The sequence below is a fragment of the Bufo gargarizans genome, chromosome 2 (assembly GCF_014858855.1).
Source record: "Bufo gargarizans isolate SCDJY-AF-19 chromosome 2, ASM1485885v1, whole genome shotgun sequence".
NCBI classification, from domain to species: Eukaryota; Metazoa; Chordata; class Amphibia; order Anura; family Bufonidae; genus Bufo; species Bufo gargarizans.
In genome coordinates this window covers 309,385,396-309,405,685 of record NC_058081.1, presented here as the reverse complement: position 1 = coordinate 309,405,685, position 20,290 = coordinate 309,385,396, and positions in this window count along the sequence as shown.

Below are 20,290 nucleotides of genomic sequence, written 5' to 3'. Positions count from 1 at the left end.
TTACAATAAAGAAATCCACTTATCCATCAGGAAATTCAGTAGCTTACTTGTGTCTTCTTATGCCTTTGAGCCTCCACGGGCACCAGAGCATGGGTGAGACTTTTATCTCCTCACCCCCTATTGCTACACCAAGGGTTGTCAACCAGAAATTTTCTTTTTTCTGGACAACTTATCCCAAATTCATAGACATCCAACATGTTAACAGACAAATTATAAAACCATAATGAATAATATAGACATTTATTACTTAAAATCTTTATCTCAACATACTGATGACACCTCATTACTAGCATTTAGGCCTCCTGCACACGACCGTTTTTTTTTCCGTTCACGGGCCATTTTTTGTGTTCCATAGACGGTCCGTCTATGGAACCATTTATTTCAATGGTTTCGAAAAAAAAACGTAATGTACTCCATATGCATTCCATTTCCGTATTTCCGTTTTTCCGTTCAAAGATAGAACATGTCCTATTATTGCCCGCAAATCACGTTCCATGGCTCCATTCAAGTCAATGGGTCCGCAAAAAAAAGAACCACATATGGAATGTACTCCGTATGTCTTCCGTATCCGTTCCGTTTTTGAGGAACCATCTATTGAAAATGTTATGCCCAGCCCAAATTTTCCTATGTAATTACTGTATATGCCATGCGGAAAAACGGGACGGAACAACGGAATGGAAACGTAAACACAACAGAAACAAAAATCAGAGCAACGGATCCGTGAAAAACGAACCCCAAAACACTGAAAAATCCATACGGTCGTGTGCAATAGGCCTTACTGTGAGCTGTAAAATGATGATCGTCACCACCCAAATAACATAGTCAAATACCACCAGTCTCAAAAAATAACTTCTATTTTTTTAATGGACACAGGAAAAAAGTTGCCTATTTTTTGGACTGTCCAGAAATTTCGGGACGGTTGGCAACCCTGGCTACAACCATTGACACAGTACAGCATATCCAGCAAATAATGCACAAAATAAGCAATTTATTACCATAGGGTATAGATTCAAATTAATAAGTTTGTGCCCTGGTCAGGTGACTGTATAGATAGGTGATACCTAAAAGGATTTTCTCAATTTTTTTGATATGTAAATGTATAAAAATTATAAACAATAAGGCAAAGAAATTTAGGTTTTCTGCAGTGTATATATAATGACAGGGTGTAAAAAGTAAAAAGAAAAAAAAAATCTACTCCGTGTTATTTTGTTGCAATTCTGTGTCCAGGGAAAACAACTGGCACAGGGTGGTTGCTGAACTGGTTGTGTTGAGGTCAACTTGTGACCTTTGATCCACTTTGTAATACAGCAGACACCTTTAACAACACTTACACAATCCGGCTGTAGTACAGTATTTCCTGACATGGAGTCCAGTTGTCAATTCTAAGGACAGATATCTAGGCTTATTTTTCTCACTCTTATAACACTGCTGCAGGAATTCAGTTACAGTTAGTAATTGTAACCGTCATATCTAAAATAATAAAATAACCAGAGACATTTTAGTATTTTTCCTAATCTTCTCATTGATCACTTTATGTATTTATCACTAGTATTTAAATGGTGCTATGCTATACAGGTCCTTCTAAAAAAATTAGCATATTGTGATAAAGTTCATTATTTTCTGTAATGTACTGATAAACATTAGACTTTCATAGATTTTAGATTCATTACACACAACTGAAGTAGTTCAAGCCTTTTATTGTTTTAATATTGATGAATTTGGCATACAGCTCATGAAAACCCAAATTTCCTATTTAAAAAAATTAGCATATTTTATCCGACCAATAAAAGAAAAGTGTTTTTAATACAAAAAAGGCAACCTTCAAATAATTATGTTCAGTTATGCACTCAATACTTGGTCGGGAATCCTTTTGCAGAAATGACTGCTTCAATGCGGCGTGGCATGGAGGCAATCAGCCTGTGGCACTGCTGAGGTGTTATGGAGGCCCAGGATGCTTCGATAGCGGCCTTAAGCTCATCCAGAGTGTTGGGTCTTGAGTCTCTCAACTTTCTCTTCCCAATATCGCACAGATTCTCTATGGGGTTCAGGTCAGGAGAGTTGGCAGGCCAATTGAGCACAGTAATACCATGGTCAGTAAACCATTTACCAGTGGTTTTGGCACTGTGAGCAGGTGCCAGGTCGTGCTGAAAAATGAAATCTTCATCTCCATAAAGCTTTTCAGCAGATGGAAGCATGAAGTGCTCCAAAATCTCCTGATAGCTAGCTGCATTGACCCTGCCCTTGATAAAACACAGTGGACCAACACCAGCAGCTGACATGGCACCCCAGACCATCACTGACTGTGGGTACTTGACACTGGACTTCAGGCATTTTGGCATTTCCCTCTCCCCAGTCTTCCTCCAGACTCTGGCACCTTGATTTCCGAATGACATGCAAAATTTGCTTCCTCCGAAAAAAGTACTTTGGACCACTGAGCAACAGTCCAGTGCTGCTTCTCTGTAGCCCAGGTCAGGCGCTTCTGCCGCTGTTTCTGGTTCAAAAGTGGCTTGACCTGGGGAATGCGGCACCTGTAGCCCATTTCCTGCACACGCCTGTACACGGTGGCTCTGGATGTTTCTACTCCAGACTCAGTCCACTGCTTCCGCAGGTCCCCCAAGGTCTGGAATCGGTCCTTCTCCACAATCTTCCTCAGGGTCTGGTCACCTCTTCTCGTTGTGCAGTGTTTTCTGCCACACTTTTTCCTTCCCACAGACTTCCCACTGAGGTGCCTTGATACAGCACTCTGGGAACAGCCTATTCGTTCAGAAATTTCTTTCTGTGTCTTACCCTCTTGCTTGAGGGTGTCAATGATGGCCTTCAGGACAGCAGTCAGGTCGGCAGTCTTACCCATGATTGCGGTTTTGAGTAATGAACCAGGCTGGGAGTTTTTAAAAGCCTCAGGAATCTTTTGCAGGTGTTTAGAGTTAATTAGTTGATTCAGATGATTAGGTAATAGCTCGTTTAGAGAACCTTTTCATGATATGGTAATTTTTTTAGATATGAATTTGGGGTTTTCATGAGCTGTATGCCAAGATCATCAATATTAAAACAATAAAAGGCTTGAACTACTTCAGTTGGTGTGTAATGAATCTAAAATATATGAAAGTCTAATGTTTATCAGTACATTACAGAAAATAATGAACTTTATCACAATATGCTAATTTTTTTAGAAGGACCTGTAGATCTTGTTCACGTCGCCTGTATGAAATTTGAGATATACAAATGTAGAGGCTTCAAGCACTTGTTGTCTCAAGGGATTAAGTAAAACATAATACAAATTAAATCCATATAAAGGAACCGAAGAAAAAATCCAAGTATTTTTTAATGCTTGTTTTCCTTTTTAATATTCTAAAATACCTTTCCCTTAAAATTGTTCCATGTATGGGTTTTGTGGGAGTAGAATACTGATGACCTATACTTAGGGTAGGTCATCAATATCTGATTGGTGGGAGTCCAACTCCGGGCACTGTCACCGATCATCTGTTTGAAGAGGACTGGAATGCCACGGCCTCCTCATAGTCTACCAAGCAAGTTTACCAAGTGCTATACATTGTATAGCGGCAGTGCTTGTTATTGCAACCCAGGTCTGTCCACTTCAGTGTTGCTGATGAAAGTAATATCATTGGCCTAGGAAATGTTTCACGATTGAGCAGAGTACAAGGAGTAGTCTGAGCAGGAGAAGAAGCAGATGTTGATGATGACAGGGACACTGTACTGCTTGGTGATGCGGCCTGGCTGCCACTAAGAAGAATGGAAGAAAGAGCACAGACTTGTTGTAATTCTGAATGCTGGCCCATGGTATTTTCCCACAGGACCAGGTAATGCCACCTCAAGTGCTGCAATAGATCCCCGTTACCTTTGTTGATTTGAGTGCCCATGGCTTTCAATCCTGCAAATCTTGCATATGGCTGTGGTTTTGTGTGTAGGAGAAAAAATGCTATATGGGACATACTCGCACAGAGCTAGTGGCAGATGAGCTTGGCCTAGATCTGGCACATTTTGAGCCTGCCCCACATTATTAGTGGCATCACCAGTTCCCAAGCTGACCACAAAAGAAGCAGATCTGGTCCTGCCAGTTCTTTCGGAGATTTTGACCGTGCATTGACTCTGCTCTTTATTGCTGTCATGGCCATCAACTTTCTCCTCTGATGTCTCTTCCTCCTCAGCACTTCGATCCAGTTCCCAGGTCCTTTTCAACACACCTCTTCAAAGTCCTCAACCCCTCTGCCAGTTTTATCAGACTATGATATGTCTGGTTGCCTTTCCAATTCCCCGCTCTGTATTTGCCCAAGGTGCCTATGTTGCTACCACTTCCCTTACTGCCACCACTGTGACTACAAGTGCAACTGTACCGCTGCCAACACATCTATGCATGGAGTCCCCTGCCTTCATCTAAACCTTCTCATGGCAGGCCAAATGCTAACACTTCTTACACAAATTATCAACACAGTCTTGAGCTTGAAGACAGTCTTGAGCTTCTTCCATAGTGCTTGAGGTTTTGTTGCTTCATGTTTTTATAGAATTTTTGATTTTCCTTGTAGTTATCTACATTTAAAGAAAAAATATAAAAACATGCAGTCTTCACAGCAGCCTAATAATAGGTGACACTTCACATACACACAGTTTGTATAATTACAGGCAGGATTACAATGACAGATAATCATCACAATAGATGACTGTTAGATCTTATCAATTCTTTCTTTGAACAATGACCTCTGCCTAGAAAACTCTCCCATAAAAGTCAATGAGGTTCCCTCCTTGTGTCTATGGCGCATGGGGTTGTAGTAAAGATTTTTTTTATGCTGTGTAAATGCTGATGGCAAGATGGCCGCCCCATAGGCATGTTTAGAAAATACAATAAATAAATCTGCAATTAGAAAATAGAAAGAGATTAGAAAAAAGGGATATGTGTACTATCTGGTCTTAACTGGTAGAAAAAAAACACATTTCCTTTAAAGGGATTGTCTCACTTTTGCAAATGGCATTTATCATGTAGATAAAGTTAATACATGGCTCTTACTAATGTATTGTGATTGTCCATATTGCCTTGTTTGCTGGCTTGATTCATTTTTCCATCACATTATACACTGCAGGTTTCCATGGTTATGACTAGGGATGAGCGAATCGACTTTGGATGCTTCATCCAAAGTCGATTTGCATAAGACTTTGTTGTGATACTGTATGAAGCAGGAGCTGATGGCCCAAGTGTTTACATCTTAAAGGCTCGCAAGTGACTCGAGTTCGGTATCAAGGTTTTTACAGTAATAATTAATTCACAAAGTTATTACACAAAGTCTTGCAAGACTTTGTAAAGTAATAAATCCAGCATTAGAGATGAGAATTTTTAAAAAAAAAATTTGAGTTGCATCCAAATCCAAATTTTTGTTGATTAGATTTGGGCAAACAGAAAATAAAAATATGAGAATGAGTCCTAGGAAACCTCAATGGCATATACACATTTTCAGGCCAAATGGAGCTGAGCTGAGATATGGGTAGAGAGAATTGAAACCCAAATAGAATTTGGAGTGATTTTATTAATCTCCATCTAAGGTGCTTCTCTTGTCTTTTCCAAATTAACACATCAGGTGGTGCAAACCATTTTATAGTGCAGCATGCTGGTGATCTAACGAGTATTAGTTTCTTTGGAGTAGAAAAAGTGAAGAGACCAAGACAAAAAAAATGTTGTACAATAGAAGAGTGCACTGGTTTCTTTGATAAGAATTAGGTAGTTGAATTTCAACTGCTTGATCCTTTTGTTCTCAAGAGATAAGCCGCTGCCAGATGTGACCGGCAGCAGTTGCTTCCTCCCTCAATTGAACTGAGCAGGTATGTGTATAAGCTGATCATAGATGTTGGTTGAAAAAGTGTTTGGCCGAAAGCTCTTAGGGTACTTTTACACTAGCGTTTAAGTTTTCCGGTATTGAGTTCTGTCATAGGGACTCAATATCGGAAAAAAAACGCTTCAGTTTTGTCCCCATTCATTGTCAATGGGGACAAAACTGAACTGAACAGAATGGAGTGCTCCAAAATGCATTCCGTTCCACTTAGCTGCTTTCCCAGACCGGAGAGCAAACCGCAACATGTTGTATTTTGCTTTCCGTCCTGGGAAACTGATCAAGACGGATTGGTCTTGACCCCTAATGCAAGTCAATGGGGACTGATCCGTTTTCTCAACCAGAATCTGCCACATCAGAAAACTGATCCGTCCCCTTTTGACTTTCAATTGAGTTAATGACGGATCCGTCTTGGCTATGTTATAGATAACACAACCGGATCCGTTCAAAACGGATGAAGATTATTATCAGTAACGGAAGCGTTTTTCCTGAACCCTGCCGGATCCAGTAAAAACGCCAGTGTGAAAGTATCCTTATGTGTATGGCTGGCTCAAGGGTGCATTGACATCTACCGTGCAATTATGTCCTGCAAAAAGGTAAACACTGAAGGAAAGTTTTATATTTTGAACTCCATTTCCCTCATTAAATTTAGCGTCTCTATCAAGGGATACATCTAAATGCCATTTTTTTTGTATTTAAACGTATCCTCTTGGCAGAACACTCATTGGAGGGTAAAAACAAGGTGTGAACCCAGCCTAAAAGTTATGGAGAAACAGCTGTATTTTCATTGCTCATATCACCAAGCGACATTTATAACCCTATGTGGGCCTTTAATTGGCATGTCAACAGAGAAAGAACCTCTTTAGAAGACTCAGTCACACATCATTTATAAATGAGCTATGAATTTTTAATACCCCTTACCATTTTGTCACAACTTTACTTGGCTAAAGATGCCTTAAGGATTATCTTGAAATTGCTAATAGTTATTCTAAGCTCACGATGTTATTACCTGACCCACATAGATATCTCATAAAAAAGGTGTTATGATCAGAACACTGGAAAATAACTCTTCACCAAAGTGTACAATCCAGAGGATGCAGTCAGTCATATGAATAATTTATGTTCTGTCACTCTTACTTCCCATTACATCGAATACTGAGCCTGGACTATACTTAACATTTGCTTTTCATAAATAACATTAACAGCATTATATATTAGTTATCAGCCTGACATATGATGAAAATGTGCCTGATTTTGTTTAATAGTTCTATGAATCTGAATATTCTTAGACATTCTTAGACAAAGCAATGCAAACTGTATATAAACTGTACTCTATATGAATTACGTTTGAACAGATTTTTTTTAATAGCGTTGTTTAATCGGTTAAGGCCATTAAAAATGTAGGGTGGACGAGTTAGAAGCCAAAGCACTGCAAGATGCAAATGTGTGAAACTCGCGTTGGGCAGGCCCAGGAGAGTGGTGGACTTGATTTGATATATGTGACTTTTATATTCAGTTACCATAATAAAAGGAGAACATTTCAAGAATGGTGTCACAGGTTTTTCCTTCTAAAAACCACAGAGCAGTCCTGGAGGTTCCATTTCTATAGAAAACTGAAGATTTCATACAGCAACACATGAAAAGATGTCTCAGTCTCAGAAAATTGGCATGGAAGTATTTTCCTCTCATAATAGAGGGGAAACACCAAGAGTTTTGTTTATGTTTTTGGGGGCTTTTGTTTTTTTGGGGGGGTTAGTGCTGGTAAAAACTCAGTATGGCTTTTTTGCATAGCTTTCTCTGTAACACTTCAGAAATGACATGGAAAAAAAAACACACATTAAAAAAAGGTGCCAAAAAGTTATGTCAAAAATACCATTACACTCTTGAAGAGCATGAAGATTTCACTTGCATTTTCAAGTATGATGTAGTTAGCATCTTGCCCTCACAAGGGTTTTTGCAATTGGCAACATGACTTTATAGGGTTGTTGCCTTCTTCTGTATAGGTAGGTTTATGAAATCTGTTTCTTTTTCAGCCTAATCAATTATATATTAACCTATGCTTGTATTGGTGGCTTTACACCTCAGTATGGATTTACAAGTTCAAATTCCAGATGTATGTTCTGGCTCAACCACAGTTTTAATGACCCAAACTCATTGGATCATAAACCCCTATGATGCTTTAAGCTGGCATTATTGTTAGCTGTGATACTGTGAGTTTGCATCATTAAAGTCCAGATGTGTGAATCTGAACTGCACATGCACCAGTAGTATGGGCAGTTCAGTTAATCACGCCGCTGCCAGAAGAAGATAAGAGATGGCATGGGAGCCCACAGGAAGGAGACATGGGCCTGTACAGGATTTGGAGTGGCAGCATGATGATATCACGGCAGGTAGGAGGTGGAGAGAAGAAGAAGAGGAGCGGGGCTCCACCACCGATAAGTACAGCCCCTTGGGCTTTTCCCGCCTAATTAGCATAACGTTTTTGGGGGATAGAGAATATGGATTTGGACATAAAGGTATACTATATTTACAAATGGCTATAGCAGGGCTACAGATCCAAGCAACCCGTCCCAAACTGTCCAAGGTGGTGACAGATTCCCTGTAAACAATGCAAGTTAACTTTTTACTACTGAAGCTCATGTGCTCAGATCTTCTGCTCAGTGTAGCTTTGAAACTATATTTTATTTATAATATTGTGCACAAATATTAACAATCATTTCTCATGTGGTGTTTGCATCTTAAGGTATACAGACAGATATACCAGTGCACATTTCATGTAGACAGATGCACTTAATAAACATTGCTCCTACTACCCAGGATTATTTATAGGAGGACAACCCTCCTATCTCTCACATTTGTCCATTGCAAGTAAATGGCAGGTCGGTATAACAAATATGCCACACTGTAACTACTGTATATTTGTCTACTATAGATTTATGGACAAAAAAGCCTCTGTTTCCTTCAGTTTCAGTAATTCTTTCAGTCGCCACAACAGTGTAAGTAATATCAGGGATTTAACAGCAGTCAGACTGCAAGCCTAATCATATTTAAAAATAACGTAATGCACTAGACCGTTTGGAAATGTGCGCCCGTTCAATTGATTTGTTCTGCTGAGAGCGGAAAGCCAGAAAACACCGGCTGCACATTGTGCAATGAGACGGATGAAGTGTATACTAGAAGTGACATCACCTCCGCATGCTGCTTGTGCCTGTTTAACCAATTAATGTGTATGTCCACTCATAAATTTTGCGATAAACCACTTGAGAAGTTATAAGGTCATAGGGATGGCATTTGTACAGAATCCAGTTAAAATGATCACATTGGTGAAGACTGTCATCTGATTTTCCAAGCACTTAACCTAAAGGCTCATGCACACGGCAGTGTTTTGTGGTCCGCAAATCATGGATCCGCAAAACACGGATTCTGCCCGACGACATGCCACCATTTGTTTTTGGCTCTTGCAGAAATGTCCTAACCTTGTCCGTAAAACGGACAATAATAGAACATGTTCTATTTTTCTGCAGATCGGCCATGTGGACATACGGACATGGAATGCACAGGGAGTAATTTCAGTTTTTTTTCCCAGCCCCATTGAAATGAATGGTTCTACATACCGGCCGCAAAAAAAAAAAAAAATGGAATAGAAATGGACAAAAAAATACATTTGTGTGCATGAGCCCTTAGAGACATAACATTCTAACATTCTAAGAAAAGGTAATTTAAATAAACAACCATGTGCTTAAAGACGTGCCAAATATGAAAGTTACCCTGCATCCACGGGACAGGAGATAACTAACTGATTAGTGGAGGACTGAGCACTCAGATCCCCACCGTTCTGAGAATGGTGATCCCATCCTGATGTAGCGGCAGTCTGAGCATGAGCCCTGCCGCTCCATTCATTCTCTAGTGTTGTATTGGCTACCTCTACCTATAGAGAATGGGATCCCTGTTCTTGGGATTGTTGGGAGTCCCATTCCTTAGGAGTCCCCCCACAATCAGTGCATAGGGGATAACTTTTAAAGCGGTCGCCCAGCTTTTTTAACTTTTGCTCGCAGTGTGCTCTACCTGTTACAAATAATCATACTGCACCTGTTTTCAGTTATGCCCTTTAGCGTGTATGACCAAATGAAAGTCATACCCACCTGCTCCCTGCCACTTCCTGAAGATAATGTTTCATTTTTTTCTTGTTCATATTTGTCCTAAAAGCAGGTAGCATTTGGATACAAAAAGTATGCAGACTTTTTTGACCTGTTGAAGAACAAGATCCAAGACAAATCCTGTTTTTCCTTTACAATAGTAGTCAGTGGTAACAGAATGTAACAGGATAGGGAGCATTATGTGAACATGGTCTAATATAGTTCGAAGACCTTCCTTATGTAATGGCCTGCATCACATATGTCTTATGGCCATATGTCTTAATCTTCATCATTATGTAATTGAACTGGATGATTCAATTAAGCAAGGAGACTATTCCATGTTTGAATTATGACCAGTGTCATTATATGCCATATTCTTACTATCACTAGTAAACAGTCATTTTTTTTTAAGTTGATGTGATGTGAGTGACTTTGACAAATCATCTGTCCTATGTATGAGTTGTACATGTGCCTTATATGTGAATGTCCAGTGTATTAGTGGTGTGTGTGACGTGTCCAGTGTGTGGATGGTACTTGTGTACACTGTGCATAAAAAAAGCAAAAAGAAGAATAAAGATATGTCCTTCCTGTGGTAATGAGGGGAAACACAATTTTTGCACAGGAATCCTCTGTTACCAGTGTCCACCCCTATTTCCATCTTTTGGGGAACTACCAGTCCCACCATGCCTTGACATCTGCAGACCTCCAGAGCATGGTGAAAGTTGGACCCTATTATCAGTCAATAGGGTCTGTCATCTGCTGCTGTTGTCTGTCAAGCAACACTTCCAACAGAGCATCGCGGCTTCGTTATTTATAGTAGTCACTAATGCCCATGTGAACACAGTCTAAAGTCTGTACAGATGTCTGATTAAGACTCTAAATAAAATACAAAATACTGTATGCAAGTATTTATAAGGTCCCAAAAACAACAGGTAATGTTTCCATGTAGTTGTAGGTTGGGCTCCAGAATCAATTCCACTGATGCACCATAGGCACTCCAATCCAGACACTGACCTGGTTTGAAGAATTACGGTAGGTTTTCATGTGGTTGGCCGGGTGTGACTGTGGCTTACCTTGTGAAGAGACAGCACCAGGATGTACTATGGTTAGTTGGCAAGCTGGCGAGGCAGTATCTGTTGGGAAATCTTACATGCTGACAGTCATGTGGATGCTACTTTGATATGTCCACTTGCAGTCTCTTTCAGCAGGTTAATACGCCCTGGCGCACTGTCAAAATTGTTTTGGAATTGCTTGAGGAACATGAGAAAGAGTTAAAGGTGTTGACTTGGCCTCTTAATTCCCCAGATCTCAATAAGATGAAGCATATGTGGGATGTGCTGGAGAAAAAAAATCGGATCCACGGAGGTCCCACCTCACACACAGCTTTAAGGACTTGAAGAATTTTCTGTTAACATCTTGGTACTAGATACCACAGGACACATTCAAACTTACAGTGTAGTCGATGCCTAAAATGGGTCAGAATGGTATTTTGGTGGCTTAAGCTAAACCTACATAATATTAGGTGGTTTTAATGTTATGACTGATCATTAATCAGTGAAACATATATATACTCTTAAGTGTAGGAAAAAGTGTATTCACAAATTCACATACATATCAAAGTAAACTAAGTATCACAACATGAAAATTATATCTTGATTGGTCCTTCTATCTTGTTGTACTGGTTAAAGGGGAATTACGGTAGATAAAGGTTGTCAATAACAGTTAAATCTGTAGGGTCCTACTGCTGGGACACACACAGCTCCCCTGAGTAGACTGAGTACAGCACTTGGCTATCTCTGTAACTCCGATAGAAATGAATGGAGTGGCCACGCACATGTGCGACCGGCCACTCCAGTCATTTCAGGGGAGCAGCAGTGGGCCAGTAGGGGTATGGCGTCCTCATTCTCGTCATCGTTGCAGATTGATAGTTATCCTCTATCCTGTGGATAGGGCAGCGGTGGGCAAACTTTTTACTCAACTGAGCCAAATATCAACAAAACCGCGATTGAAATTTCTTTTAAGAGACAAATTTTTTCCCTACCCGGGAACTTGAAATGGGGCCCTGGGGCGAAAAACAATAAAGCCCCCCCATGCACATTTCTCCAGTCCAAACAGAACCAGGGCGGCCGCGGCCCCATGGCACATTTCTCCAGCAGTGCCAGTGCCAGCCCATGCACAGACATCTCTCTCATGAATCTGAGATGTCTGTGCATGTGCTGGCACTGCTGGAGAAATGTGCCATGGGGCCGCTCCCTGGTTCTGTTTGGACTGGAGAAATGTGCATTGGATTGGGGGGGAGGGGAAGTCATGAGAGAGATGTCTGTGCATGTGCTGCCATGGGGCTGCGGCCGCCCTGGTTCTGTGTGGACTGGAGAAATGTGCATGGGGGGGGGGAGTCATGAGAGAGATGTCTGTGCATGTGCTGGCACTGCTGGAGAAATGTGCCATGGGGCCGCCCTGGTTCTGTCACATCTCTCTCATGACTCTGAGTAATTCGCCCCCCCCCCCCATGCACATTTCTCCAGTTCAAACAGAACCAGGGCGGCCCCATGGCACATTTCTCCAGCAGGGCCAGTGCCAGCACATGCACAGACATCTCTCTCATGACTCCCTCCCCCCCAATCCAATGCACATTTCTCCAGTCCAAAAAACAGAACCAGGGCGGGCTAGTACACTGGCTGGCACTACTGGGACGGGTAAGATGGTGGGAATGGGATCCAGTAACTAAGTTCTTATAATTAATCAACCTACCTACCTGGCTGCCTCCTGTCACAGTCTCAGAAGATTCTTCTTTGTGTGGGCGGCGGGCCTTCCCTGGCAGAGTCTGGGCTGTGGCTGGCTGCCGCTGGCTCGACTCGCTCCTTCTTCGTCTCTGCTATGGGGGCGTAGCTGTAGCAACGACAGACAGACTCGAAGACGTGCCTGCGCATGTGCAGCAGCGGCGGCACGCTCACTCACAGCCACCGCTCGAGTCTCTTAAAGAGGCAGGCAGAGCGGGGCTCAGAGCGGCCGATGGCGGGGGGGGGGCCCCTTCATTTCTATAACTCCATGCACAGCTGCGCTTACCAGTTAGAAAACTTAGCAGCGCTAGTATTGCTGGCCGGCGCTGGGGGGCCCCTGTAAGAGCCACATTCAAGCGGCTAAAGAGCCGCTTGTGGCTCGCGAGCCGCAGTTTGCCGACCACTGGGATAGGGGATAACTTTTAATGGCACATTCACAATTTAAAGGCAGTGTATGAGTGAAAGGGTGATGTGAGGGGAGATTAGCAGTGGAAAGTTGAGCACATGGACTTGGAGTTGGTGAGGTCTGCTGCAAGTTGAGATGAACACAGTTCAGAGAAAGGTCAAGTGCACGATGTAAAGTGTTGCTTTTCACTTACAAGCCAGTTGCAATGTGTAACATTAGAAATGAACAAGCAGAAAGTTAAACCTACTGGAGAAAATTTATCAAGTGTCACAAATCCCTGTATAATTATTTATACAACTGAAAGCAGAATTATTTTTATGGCTCTTGGAACCTTGACACTTTAACTTGAATTTAGAAAATACACTAGAGAAAAATGAAAAAGAACACCTGGAAAACATGAGAATGAGTTGAGACTGACAAAGTATAACTGCTAGTGGTGCTTGGTCAGTGATCACACAAGCAAGGTGGTGCATCCTTTATTTTGGGTTCTGCAGCAGGGTATATGTTGAGACAGGGTCACATTAATATTGGGTGGCATCTCCCCTTGCTGTGACACAGGCTGCCACTCTGGCATGGTAGCAGTCATACAGATGCTGAATATCTTCCTGTGGTATGTCATTTCAAGTTTTTCAACTTGGACCCGTAGTTCAGCCAATGTGGTTGCTGGCTTTCATGCATGGAAGATATATTGCCCCATCTAGTCCCAGACATTCTTGATTGGGGATAAATATAGTGATCAAGTTCGCCAGGGGAACTGCTGGAGACCTTGAAGAGCACATTGTGTAGCAACAGCAGTGGGAGGATGGGCGTTATCTTGTTGGAACTCCATGTATCCTAACTGAATTACAAAAAGCAGTAGGACTGGTTCCATTTTGTCCTGAACATATGAAAGGTTGGTCAATGTTCCCTCTACAAATACCAGATGGGAAAAGGCATGGCAGATAATGACACCCCACACCATAACACCTAGTGTTGGTACCGTGGTCACTTCATTAGGCATGATGGCAGTAGGTGCTCTTCAACCTTCCTGTGATCTCTGATGTGGCCATCACTAGTATCAAGGTAGAACCTGCTTTCATCACAGGTCACTATTGCTTGCCACTGATGTCTCCAATGGGCTCTCTCGCTGCACCAGTACAGGTGCTCTTTGTGACGAGTGGCAAACGAGTGGACTATATGAATTCAGTCCTGCTTCAAGTTTCTTATCGTCCACGTGGTCACTGTAGAACCAATTTGAGATGTTGAGGCTGTCTTCTGAGATAAAGCAGCTCTTCTGATATGTTGATTTTGGGATGCATCCGTCTGTCTTAACCATCCAGAATCCTCTCTATGTGTGTAAGTGCCCTTTAGCAACCATTAACATTTTTGAGATTTGACAGATGGACCATCCAGCTTCTTGAAGTCACACTATTTAGTTAATGCACAAATGGTGCACGCCTTCCTATGGCAAGCATAACAAACACTTCAACAGCACCCAATCAACAGTTCTGTAAGAGAAGACAAAAACAGTGCCGTCAGATAGAAACAACATCAACGGTCTGTGGAGCATCTGCATGTAAAGTAAGGATCTTGGAAATTTGATCACTATATATAACACCCTTCAGAATTGCCTTACTATATAGTAGGCTTTTTAACTCCTTCTAAGTGTTCTCTTTTTCACTTTTCGGTCATGTGAAAATGTTACAAAAATATCAATATACAAAAATCAGTGTAGCATATCTTATTGAATAAATGTTTTTTTTTCTGGTAGATTTCTATGTATGTGTAAGATGATTGCCTACTCACATGTTGCTTCATCATAGATGGATTATAATTAAGTGAAATAGGTAAGAAATTACAGGGGCACTTTGTGTGAGATAGAAGGGAGGGGGCATAGCTGGGAGGCACTGCTTAACCAGGCAGCAGGCAGAAACTGTCTAGGAGTATCTGGCTGCAAATATTTTAAAGTTCAGCTGGCAGCTACCATTTATGGAGCCTGCTAGGTGATAATCAATCTTTTGGGGACACCAATGAGGAATTATAGTAAGCATTCCAATGAGTTGCTATGGAATCTAAATTGTGGTGTTTATTTGGGGTGTGACTAGCACAGGGCTTACAACAAAAATCTCTTTGCATACTGCACATAGCACTGGCAAGTTTTGTTGGGATATTAGAAATGCCCATGCAGTGAGCCATTTAGCAGAGCCAAGAACTTGCAATGATTTCTATATTAAACATATCTGCACACGGTTTTCTAAAATGGAATTTTGTAAAAAGTAGTCTACATATAATAACATGGTAGCATATTTCATAAGACAGAAAATAGACATCCATCCATCCAGTTCAGCCTATCATCCTGCAAGGTTGATCCAGAAAAAGCAAAAAATAACCCCTCATGAAATAGAAGGCAATTTTCCTCATCTTAGAAAAAAGTACTTTCCAACTACAAATCAGGAAATCAGAATAACTTCCCTGGATCAACGACCCTCCTCTAGAATTCTAGCAACTTTAAGCTGTAATATTATTACACCCCAGAAATACATCCAGGCCCCTCTTGAATTCCGTTATTGTACTCACCATCCCCACCTCCTCAGGCAGAGAGTTCCATAGTCTCACTGCTCTTACCGTAAATAATCTAGACAATAAAGATGCCCCCTTTTCATGGTCACAGTCCTGGGGATAAATAGATGATGGGAGAGATCTCTGTATTGACCCCTGATATATTTATACATAGTTATTAGATAAACCTCAGCCATCTTTTATGTAAACTAAATTTTAAAAATCTTTCTGTTCTGTGATCCAGCCATTCTAGTTATTACTTTGGTTACCCGCCTGTGAACCTTCCCCAGCATTTTTTTGTGCACAGGTGCTTAACATTATACTGAACACTCAATGTGCGGTCCGACTAGTGATTTGTAAAGTGGCAGAACTATGTTCTCTCCATGTCCATCTATGTCCCTATGGTTCCCACCAATGGTCCAATTATCCTTGGCACTGCTTTCTACAGTTACATTCACTGTTATCTAAGTCTTGTTCCATATCATACCATACTGGTGACAGGTATGTCCTCTTCCCGTGTGCATAACTTTACATTTATTAATGTTAAACCTCATCTGCCACTTTGCCCAAGATTCCAATCTACTCGGATCTGTAGCAGTATATTGACCTCTTTTGTGTTCATTTCTGTACACAGTTTAGTGTCATCTGTAAAAATCTTACTGTACACTCGAGTATAAGGAACAAGACCCAATACTGACCTCTGTGGTACTCCACTAGTCACCCAATCTGAATTTGCACCATTAATAATCACCCTCTATTTTCTATCACAATATATTTGACATTAAACAGCTCACTGGGTGTAGTCTACAGCTTACTTCCTCATAGAAACTAATCCGATTAGTATAACAGGACTGATTCATCACAAACCCATGCTGATACGGCGTTATACTCCTATTTTCATTGAGACACTCCACCATAGCATGTCTAAGAAAACCTTCAAACAACTTACAACAAATGTTAGACTTACTGGACTACAGTTTCCGGGCCCAGTTTTTTACCCTTTCTTGAATATTGGCACCACATTTGCTGTGCACTAGTCCTGCAGATCAGAGCCTTTCATTATAGAGTCCTTATATAATAGAAATAAAGGTCTGTCCATTACATTAATTACTTCTTTTCATACGTGGTTGTATGTCATAGGACACGGTGATTTGTCTATTTTAATCTTTTCAACACAATGCTGACCTTCTTCCCGGGTCAGACAAGAGAACTAAAGGGGCAGTAGACTAAATAAAACTTTACTTTTAATACATCAGGAGATAAAAAAGCCCCTACTAGACAAACAACGATTAAGACGTGCCCGGTGGGTATTAACACCGAACAAAAATGTCACTGGTAAAACAGGCAGGAAGGGGGTGATTGACAGGCGGCGGATACGTAGACAGAGACCACTAGCCCTAGTACCTCCCTGCTTGACCTGTGACACCCTATAAGTATCCGAGTGACGGGGTCCAAAAAACCCCGCAAGGGGTGGCCCAGACAGGAACTCTGTTCCTAAATAAAATTCCCTGGTGAAGCCCTATTAGAGCAGTGCCAGAAAAAATAGGTGGAGTTCCCACTTTGGGATACTGAAGGGTACAAGTGAACACAATGCAATAAAGAAAAAAAAAGGGTATAACACCACCTGGATGTCTAGAAGTCAGAGTGGGTGCATACCTATATAGTCCCGACGCGTTTCTTCAGTTTAGAGCCCCAAGATTCTTCAGGGGACACGGGGCTGCGTGTTCATGTAAGTCAGACCTTGACTACGCCTATGGACAAAGACATGTGCATCTAAAAATATGTCACTATAGCAATGGTCAGATAGACAGAAAGTGAACCTCCCCCATTGTCTGTATCAGATCAAGGAGAGGTATAGAACTTACTTCGTTTGCGGCTGCGGTCGAGAGTGGCTGTTAGCGCACTATGTGGCAAGACCCAGTGTGGTGGTGTCTGCTGGAGTTGTGACCGGCACTGGTGGGGTGAAAAACGCCGCATTATAAGGCTAGAGGGCCAGGTGGAGCGCATCAGTCGGAACTAATGGACTTCCGGTATGTGCGCTCCTTGATGACGCTACTGTATGGCGTCCTGAGGTCGCGATCACGTGGGCGGAAGTGACGTTTCCGCGCCTGCGCCTCTCTCATGCGTACCATGGAGCTTGTGTGGAGCGCACGGCCGGCGCCATATTCAGACGTCATCCGGCCGCGTCGCACCACCCATGCACATGTCAGAGATGCGGTCACATGATCGAGGCCAAGCCTCGGTCATACGGGCGCAATGATTCCTCTTTATGGCCAGACTGCTGTTCATATCCACGATAGTGCAGTCGGCCGTTTCTACAGTAAGACAAAGTATCCTGTCTTATTATCTCCTACACTAAGCAGGGTACTTATAAATTAAGCCTGAAAAATGGATGATTCCCCATTTAGCCAAATGTGGGAACCTACACCCATCCCGGCTATGGAAGGTGAGGGGGGGGGGGGGAATCGAAAAGGGATGGGGGGAGACGCATTGCTCGCTGGTGCAAATGCGACCCCAGCATTTCCCTAAATATCCTCCGCCTCCTCACGCGTAATTGACAGTTGTGTCAAGATCACGCGTGTACAAGACCAAAGAAAGAGGTTAAAAGTAAGAATAAGTGGCCACAGGGCCCATACAGGAAAATGGAGTAAATTACAGAAAGCAGCTGAAATTCAACTGTTCATTAAGTCCATTGGGGGTTACTGTATTCAGTGTATATGTCCACCAACACTCCCTTTGGAGGATGGACCTGTTCCAGTCCCCCCCACGGGTTGGTTTGGCAACATGTTCGATTCCCATAAAACTAATCGATGTTATGCGTCCCTCATGGACCGTCTGCACATGACGCGCTACGGGGGTACCCCGAAAAGGAGGCCACTGCCAGTTCTTTATGGTTTATGCAACTGTTGGTGGACGAAGAGAGAGTGGTTCTGGAGCGGGCGGAGGCGGGATTAAAAGAACAGATTGACATCACTAAGAAATTCCAATCGGAACCGGAGTTCTCTGCTAAAGAGGTCCAGCTGCAGAATACGGTGGAGCGGTATCAATTTCATCTAAAAGACCGCAAACACCGACAGTTTAGCAGAGATTCCCAGGACTTCCGAGATAATAAAGCTTACCAATTCCTAACCAACCCACCCACGTCACAGAACACTGACATCTCCTCCACGGATACAGAACTCTCCGATACAGAGAAAGAGAGAAACCCGAAGGGCAGGGGACGTGGACGGGGTGCATATAGGTCCAGGGGACGGGGCAATCGGGCACGACAAGGCCCACAATATTCCTCCCAAACTCCAAATACAGCTGCATCGGGTTCTTCTGTTCCTTTTTTAGACCAGGGGTCACATTATCCCCTAAGGAGCAAGTACATCGAGAAACAGGCTTAATTTATAAGTACCATTTTTCAGGCTTAATTTATAAGTACCCTGCTTAGTGTAGGAGATAATAAGACAGGATACTTTGTCTTACTGTAGAAACGGCCGACTGCACTATCGTGGATATGAACAGCAGTCTGGCCATAAAGAGGAATCATTGCGCCCGTATGACCGAGGCTTGGCCTCGATCATGTGACCGCATCTCTGACATGTGCATGGGTGGTGCGACGCGGCCGGATGACGTCTGAATATGGCGCCGGCCGTGCGCTCCACACAAGCTCCATGGTACGCATGAGAGAGGCGCAGGCGCGGAAACGTCACTTCCGCCCACGTGATCGCGACCTCAGGACGCCATACAGTAGCGTCATCAAGGAGCGCACATACCGGAAGTCCATTAGTTCCGACTGATGCGCTCCACCTGGCCCTCTAGCCTTATAATGCGGCGTTTTTCACCCCACCAGTGCCGGTCACAACTCCAGCAGACACCACCACACTGGGTCTTGCCACATAGTGCGCTAACAGCCACTCTCGACCGCAGCCGCAAACGAAGTAAGTTCTATACCTCTCCTTGATCTGATACAGACAATGGGGGAGGTTCACTTTCTGTCTATCTGACCATTGCTATAGTGACATATTTTTAGATGCACATGTCTTTGTCCATAGGCGTAGTCAAGGTCTGACTTACATGAACACGCAGCCCCGTGTCCCCTGAAGAATCTTGGGGCTCTAAACTGAAGAAACGCGTCGGGACTATATAGGTATGCACCCACTCTGACTTCTAGACATCCAGGTGGTGTTATACCCTTTTTTTTTCTTTATTGCATTGTGTTCACTTGTACCCTTCAGTATCCCAAAGTGGGAACTCCACCTATTTTTTCTGGCACTGCTCTAATAGGGCTTCACCAGGGAATTTTATTTAGGAACAGAGTTCCTGTCTGGGCCACCCCTTGCGGGGTTTTTTGGACCCCGTCACTCGGATACTTATAGGGTGTCACAGGTCAAGCAGGGAGGTACTAGGGCTAGTGGTCTCTGTCTACGTATCCGCCGCCCGTCAATCACCCCCTTCCTGCCTGTTTTACCAGTGACATTTTTGTTCGGTGTTAATACCCACCGGGCACGTCTTAATCGTTGTTTGTCTAGTAGGGGCTTTTTTATCTCCTGATGTATTAAAAGTAAAGTTTTATTTAGTCTACTGCCCCTTTAGTTCTTTTGTTTGCAT